Below are 8,645 nucleotides of genomic sequence, written 5' to 3'. Positions count from 1 at the left end.
GTACGTGAAACTACATTCTATGGTTGAATTATCGAAATCGAATATGCCCCTTTTTATTAAGTCTGGTAATCTAAGAATTAGGGAACAGACACCCTAATTGACGCGAATCCTAAAGATAGATCTATTGGGCCTAACAAACCCCATCCAAAGTACCGGATGCTTTAGTACTTCGAAATTTATATCATATCCGAAGGGTGTCCCGGAATGATGGGGATATTCTTATATATGCATCTTGTTATTGTCGGTTACCAGGTGTTCACCATATGAATGATTTTTATCTCTATGTATGGGATGTGTATTGAAATATGAAATCTTGTGGTCTATTGTTACGATTTGATATATATAGGTTAAACCTATAACTCACCAACATTTTTGTTGACGTTTTAAGCATGTTTATTCTCAGGTGATTATTAAGAGCTTCCGCTGTCGCATACTTAAATAAGGACGAGATTTGGAGTCCATGCTTGTATGATATTGTATAAAAACTGCATTCAAGAAACTTATTTTGTTGTAACATATTTGTATTGTAAACCATTATGTAATGGTCGTGTGTAAACATGATATTTTAGATTATCATTATTTGATAATCTACGTAAAGCTTTTTAAACCTTTATTGATGAAATAAAGGTTATGGTTTGTTTTAAAATGAATGCAGTCTTTGAAAAACGTCTCATATAGAGGTCAAAACCTCGCAACGAAATCAATTAATATGGAACGTTTTTAATCAATAAGAACGGGACATTTCATTAGAGTCAGGAGCAAGGTATTCAATAATGACTTCAGCAGGTACTGAATCATTTGGATCCTTTAAAGTCAGGTTCAGTCTTTGTAATTTGTCCACAGCCTCCTTCCTACTTTTCTCAATCCGTTTTCTAGTTCCAAAACTTCTCTTTTTCTGCGCTTTGCCAGCACACTTCATCATTATCATCCAGCTTTTACCGTTTAAAGTCGTTTATAGTTTTTGCTGCTTCATCAACATTTTTTTTCCATTTTCGGAGAACCAATTCGTAGTTCGGAGTGTTTTTCAGAAAATTCACATTCAAATTAAGTCCAGAAGATAGACGTTATATATACACATATAACTGTTGGCGTAGACATGCTGCGAGATTTCAAAATACTGATTGCTAATTCCCAATGATTCGTATGGCAATTCTCCTTACAAGATGCGAATGAGTAAATGATGGGGTTTAAATGAATAATTATAATGACTTTTTGGAGAGGCTAAAGTCAAAGGGTAATGAAGTTGTTGGTACATCTGCTAATAATGTGGTGGAATGTAAAAGGTTCCCTGGTAACGATGGTGTATATCTCAAGGTTATAATAAGGTTAGTCTAACTGAAAAGTCGAAGTTGACTTGCTGGAGCTGTGACAAAACTGGCTACTTTGAATAGGAGTCGCAAAGTTATTTTTGCTAATAAATGCCAAAGAATCTGACGCGGATACATTGTTTAAACTTTTACTTTGGTTTCAAGAGTTTTTCGGGTACATAACTGTGGGTAACATGTGGTTGGATCATCATCTCGATTGCTCATCATTCGAAGTGTCTTCAGAAATTTTTGAAGGGTTTGAACACAGATTGTAATCGTTAATATACATTTGATGTTCTAACACAGTTTTGAAGTCAAAATATAGCTTGTGAAAGATGTAAGGATCTAAGAGTGATGATTTTGGTCATATCTCGAGTTGAATTTTGAGATTTCAAAATCAGAATATGTAATTAAATTTTGAATGAGTATGGTTGTTTTGATTTCTATAAAAGAATGTATATTGTTGTGAAAGTAGGGAGTATAATGGATGATTTGCTGAATCAGATTCGAAGAATGTAACATATTATTTGTGAATTTATATATATCTCGGGTATTACCTACCCGTTAAAAAAATTTCACAATTAATATTTTGTACAAAATAATTTTATTACAGTCTTTATGAAAATATATATATGTATATTTTCTTCAGATGTAACATAGATTTAATGAGTTAATGTTAAATTAAACTCATTTGATTTACGGTTGAAACTAGAATTGAATAATCCCTAAAGGCTTTAAAAAGTACATAACTTTTACGAAGTATTTCGTTAATGACATTGAAATTATGAATCAATACTTCGTTATTTGTTGATGTATGATGTTCGGTTCGTGGAATTCTTGTGAATTTCGCAAAGTACGAATGATGTTATCTGAAAAGTTTCGGGTATATCGATGATGAAAGTGTAAAATCAAATATATACTTGATTTATTATGAATTGGAATTTGTTGAATTGCGACAGAGATTGTAACGACCCGGAAAATTTCGACTAATTTTAAACCAAACTCTCGATACGATTTCGTAATCTTGACACGATATGAGAAATCTGTTAGGTTGAGTCTCAAAAATGTTGGAACTATGTTCATATAATAAATTACCTTTGACTGTGTCCGAAGATTCACGAACAATTAATTGTAAATAGATAAGTGTGTGTATATATATATATATATATATATATATATATATATATATATATATATGAAATATATACTTAATTGATAATTATATGTATATTGTTATATATTAAAATCAGTATTATTAATGGTATTATTATTATTAATATTTTTTATTATTTAGATATAATATAATTTATAAAAGTAAATAGTTACGTGTAAACAGATATATATCACAAACATATATTATCATTATTGTTCTGTTTTTTTTCTTTTTCTGTTTTGCCCGTGAACCAGTGTCGAACTAATTTCTGTATAAAACAAACAATCATCTTTTATTAAGGATAGGAAGTCAATCAATTGTTCCATCTGCATAAAATACAAATACAATTAACTGACATCATCTGACATCATCATCTAATGATTTAAACGAAAACAAGAACCACCATGTTCACCACTTTTAAACCAACCACTCTCTCCCTACCTCACTCATCTTCTTTCTCCCTCTCTAAATCCTTGTGACCAAAGACACCATCGGATTTCTTCAGTTCTATCACCCAAATCACCACATCCATCGACCTATTATTAGCCGGGAACAACCATCACCTTTTAATCACTAATCTTCAAACACCAACGTAGACTAACACTTTTAACTACTTTCTGTTTCTTCCACAATGAATAACACCACCATTATTTTAAGTTACACAAAATCGAACACAACCAATCTAACAACTTCGACCCTACAACACTCCACCTTTCTTTATTTCTGTTTTCTGTTTTATGATCCTATCGTACAGCTGAATTCCCTTGCTAATGCTCCTGTTCCTAGTATAATTGCAGCTGTAGTTTCCACCTTATGATTTCCGTTTAACCCGACACCCACACCATCAAGACCATTAACCGAGGCCAAACCACCATCGTGAACACACCACTACAACATCAACACTAGCCACCTTCTCGGACCACCTTGATCTACACCAAGACCGTGAGCCACCATCTTCCTTCGTTTAACAAAATCGTGAAACCCTATTATCATCATCAAAAACAAACCACCTCCGGCCATCATAATCAATGAGCTACCACCCTACAAAATCGTCATCCACCACCACAAACCCACTCCTATATCTATTTTCTGTCAACAAAACAACCACCACAAGATCAAAACAAATAACTCTCTATCAAAACCCACCTGTAACGTTTATTTATTTTTCTTGTTTCCATTCGAAGTCACAAAATTTGCTGTTTTGCTTCTTGCCTAACGAACACCTACAACTTCTCTCATCTCTTTTATCTCTCCGGTTCATCTGTTTCAGTCCACCTACTGTTTTGCACCTACTTATGATTCTGTTACATGTTCCGTTCAACCGACCCACACACACCCTCAAAAACTATAGCTGTACACTTCTGTTTTCTGGTTTAATCGAGCTGCTATTGCAGTACTGTTCCGTTTCTGTTTCTATTAAATCCACAAATAAAAAAAAATATGTATGTTGAATGATAATGAAAGATAAAAGTGGATGATGATAAGGACGTGTTTACTGATTTTTCCAGCAATCCCTATCAGATATGTCACGTGATATTTTTTTTAAAAAAACCGTTAGACACCTCATAACATCTTGGGCCGAAAACTATGATGTGTGATCATATCGGGCTGCTCATTAGACTTGGGCCTGCTCAATTGGACTTGGGCCGAGTTTTTTTTTATTTAATGTTACTAGGCCGAGACCCGAGTTAATAATGATGATGAATATAGTCAGACAATTATAAATATGATATTATGATGATGTAGGATGATTAAGTTATGGTGGTGATCATGGGTGGACGGCGTATGATGTATGATATTATAACGTTCATCATGATGCTCATTATGTAGACGAAGGGATATAAGATGAATATGGTTAGTTTTGGATTAAATGAAGATGATGACGTAATTTGTATGCGGGTGATGAAGTGAGATCGTGATAATATTGATAATGATAAATCGATGTTGGTGATTCGTGGAAACATATTGAGGATGATGAAAATGGTGATTTAAAACGAAAGATAATGGTAATGAACAAATGACAAATAACTTTGAGGAGATTAGGATAAATAAAGAAGAAGAAAATGATGAGGTATTATAGTACACGAATACGAATGATAAAGATGATAATGGTGATGAAATGAAATAAGAATGGTGATGATTATGATCGTGAATAATATGATTAAGTTAAGGGTGTTTACGGATAGCGGGACGTCGCGGGTTCAAACCCGGACTTTGGCATTATTAAGAGATACTTCTTTGAGGTAGTTATTTGTTTATTTATTATTATTATTATTATTATTATTATTATTATTATTATTATTATTATTATTATTATTATTATTATTATTATTATTAAAAACTATCGTTCTTATTAAATGATGAACAAGAGAAAGCGTTTCAGTTATTGAAGAAAAAGCTAACTACGGCACCTATATTGTCATTGCCTGAAGGGAATGATGATTTTGTGATTTATTGTGACGCATCAAAGCAAGGTCTCGGTTGTGTATTAATGCAACGAACGAAGGTGATTGCTTATGCGTCTAGACAATTGAAGATTCACGAACAAAATTATACGACGCATGATTTGGAATTAGGAGCGGTTGTTTTTGCATCAAAGACTTGGAGGCACTACTTATATGGGGTCAAAAGTATTATATATACCGACCACAAAAGTCTTCAACACATATTTAATCAGAAACAACTAAATATGAGGCAGCGTAGGTGGATTGAATTGTTGAATGATTACGACTTTGAGATTCGTTACCACCCGGGGAAGGCAAATGTGGTAGCCGATGCCTTGAGCAGGAAGGACAGAGAACCCATTCGAGTAAAATCTATGAATATAATGATTCATAATAACCTTACTACTCAAATAAAGGAGGCGCAATAAGGAGTTTTAAAAGAGGGAAATTTAAAGAATGAAATACCCAAAGGATCGGAGAAGCATCTTAATATTCGGGAAGACGGAACCCGGTATAGGGCTGAAAGGATTTGGGTACCAAAATTTGGAGATATGAGAGAAATGGTACTTAGAGAAGCTCATAAAACCAGATACTCAATACATCCTGGAACGGGGAAGATGTACAAGGATCTCAAGAAACATTTTTGGTGGCCGGGTATGAAAGCCGATGTTGCTAAATACGTAGGAGAATGTTTGACGTGTTCTAAGGTCAAAGCTGAGCATCAGAAACCATCAGGTCTACTTTAACAACCCGAAATCCCAGAATGGAAATGGGAAAACATTACCATGGATTTCATCACTAAATTGCCAAGGACTGCAAGTGGTTTTGATACTATTTGGGTAATAGTTGACCGTCTCACCAAATCAGCACATTTCCTGCCAATAAGAGAAGATGACAAGATGGAGAAGTTAGCACGACTGTATTTGAAGGAAGTCGTCTCCATACATGGAATACCAATCTCTATTATCTCTGATAGGGATGGCAGATTTATTTCAAGATTCTGGCAGACATTATAGCAAGCATTAGGAACTCGTCTAGACATGAGTACTGACTATCATCCACAAACTGATGGGCAGAGCGAAAGGACAATACAAACGCTTGAAGACATGCTACGAGCATGTGTTATTGATTTCGGAAACAGTTGGGATCGACATCTACCGTTAGCAGAATTTTCCTACAACAACAGCTACCATTCAAGCATTGAGATGGCGCCGTTTGAAGCACTTTATGGTAGAAAGTGCAGGTCTCCGATTTGTTGGAGTGAAGTGGGGGATAGACATATTACGGGTTCGGAGATTATACAAGAAACTACCGAGAAGATCATCCAAATTCAACAACGGTTGAAAGGCGCCCAAAGTTGACAAAAGAGCTACGCTGACATTAAAAGAAAAGATATAGAATTTAAAATTGGAGAGATGGTCATGCTTAAAGTTGCACCTTGGAAAGGCGTTGTTCGATTTGGTAAACGAGGGAAATTAAATCCAAGGTATATTGGACCATTCAAGATTATTGATCGTGTCGGACCAGTAGCTTACCGACTTGAGTTACCTCAACAACTCGCGGCTGTACATAACACTTTCCACGTCTCGAATTTGAAGAAATGTTTTGCTAAAGAAGATCTCACTATTCCGTTAGATGAACTCCAAATCAACGAAAACCTTCAATTCATCGAAGAACCCGTCGAAATAATGGATCGTGAGGTTAAAAGACTTAAGCAAAACAAGATACCAATTGTTAAGGTTCGATGGAATGCTCGTAGATGACCCGAGTTCACCTGGGAGCATGAAGATTAGATGAAGAAGAAATACCCGCATCTATTTCCAGAAGATTCGTCAACACCTTCAACAGCTTAAAATTTCGGGACGAAATTTATTTAACGGGTAGGTACTGTAGTGACCCGAACTTTTCCATGTTTATATATATTAATTGAGATTGATATTTACATGATTAAATGTTTCCAACATGTTAAGCAATCAAACTTGTTAAGACTTGATTAATTAAAATATGTTTCATATAGACAATTGACCACCCAAGTTGACCGGTGATTCACGAACGTTAAAACTTGTAAAAACTATACGATGACATATATATGGTTATATATATAGTTAACATGTTTTTATTATAAGTATGTATCTCATTAGGTATTTTAACAATGAGTTATATACATAAAAAATGAGACTATTAATTTAAGAAACTCGAAAACGATATATATAACGATTATCGTTATAACAACGTCTTACTAGGTACATATGAATCATATTAAGATATTGATACACTTGGTTAATTATGTTAAATGATAAGTAAATATATTATTAAGTGTATTAACAATGAAATACATATGTAAAAATAAAACTACTAACTTAATGATTTCGAAACGAGACATATATGTAACGATTATCGTTGTAACGACATTTAACTGTATATACATCATACTAAGATATATTATATATCATAATATCATGATAATATAATAATTTAACATCTCTTTTGTTATAATAAACAATGGGTTAACAACATTCAACAAGATCGTTAACCTAAAGGTTTCAAAACAACATTTACATGTAACGACTAACGATGACTTAACGACTCAGTTAAAATGTATATACATGTAGTGTTTTAATATGTATTTATACACTTTTGAAAGACTTCAATACACTTATCAAAATACTTCTACTTAACAAAAATGCTTACAATTACATCCTCGTTCAGTTTCATCAACAATTCTACTCGTATGCACCCGTATTCTTACTCGTACAATACACAGCTTTTAGATGTATGTACTATTGGTATATACACTCCAATGATCAGCTCTTAACAGCCCATGTGAGTCACCTAACACATGTGGGAACCATCATTTGGCAACTAGCATGAAATATCTCATAAAATTACAAAAATATGAGTAATCATTCATGACTTATTTACATGAAAACAAAATTACATATCCTTTATATCTAATCCATACACCAACGACCAAAAACACCTACAAACACTTTCATTCTTCAATTTTCTTCATCTAATTAATCTCTCTCAAGTTCTATCTTCAAGTTCTAAGTGTTCTTCATATATTCTACAAGTTCTAGTTACATAAAATCAAGAATACTTTCAAGTTTGCTAGCTCACTTCCAATCTTGTAAGGTGATCATCCAACCTCAAGAAATCTTTGTTTCTTACAGTAGGTTATCATTCTAATACAAGGTAATAATCATATTCAAACTTTGGTTCAACTTCTATAACTATAACAATCTTATTTCAAGTGATGATCTTACTTGAACTTGTTTTCGTGTCATGATTCTGCTTCAAGAACTTCGAGCCATCCAAGGATCCGTTGAATCTAGATCCATTTTTCTCTTTTCCAGTAGGTTTATCCAAGGAACTTAAGGTAGTAATTATGTTCATAACATCATTCGATTCATACATATAAAGCTATCTTATTCGAAGGTTTAAACTTGTAATCACTAGAACATAGTTTAGTTAATTCTAAACTTGTTCGCAAACAAAAGTTAATCCTTCTAACTTGACTTTTAAAATCAACTAAACACATGTTCTATATCTATATTATATGCTAACTTAATGATTTAAAACCTGGAAATACGAAAAACACCGTAAAACCGGATTTACGCCGTCGTAGTAACACCGCGGGCTGTTTTGGGTTAGTTAATTAAAAACTATGATAAACTTTGATTTAAAAGTTGTTATTCTTAGAAAATGATTTTTATTATGAACATGAAACTATATCCAAAA

This window comes from Rutidosis leptorrhynchoides, chromosome 8 (assembly GCF_046630445.1).
Source record: "Rutidosis leptorrhynchoides isolate AG116_Rl617_1_P2 chromosome 8, CSIRO_AGI_Rlap_v1, whole genome shotgun sequence".
Lineage (NCBI taxonomy): Eukaryota > Viridiplantae > Streptophyta > Magnoliopsida > Asterales > Asteraceae > Rutidosis > Rutidosis leptorrhynchoides.
This window is presented reverse-complemented; position numbering follows the sequence as displayed.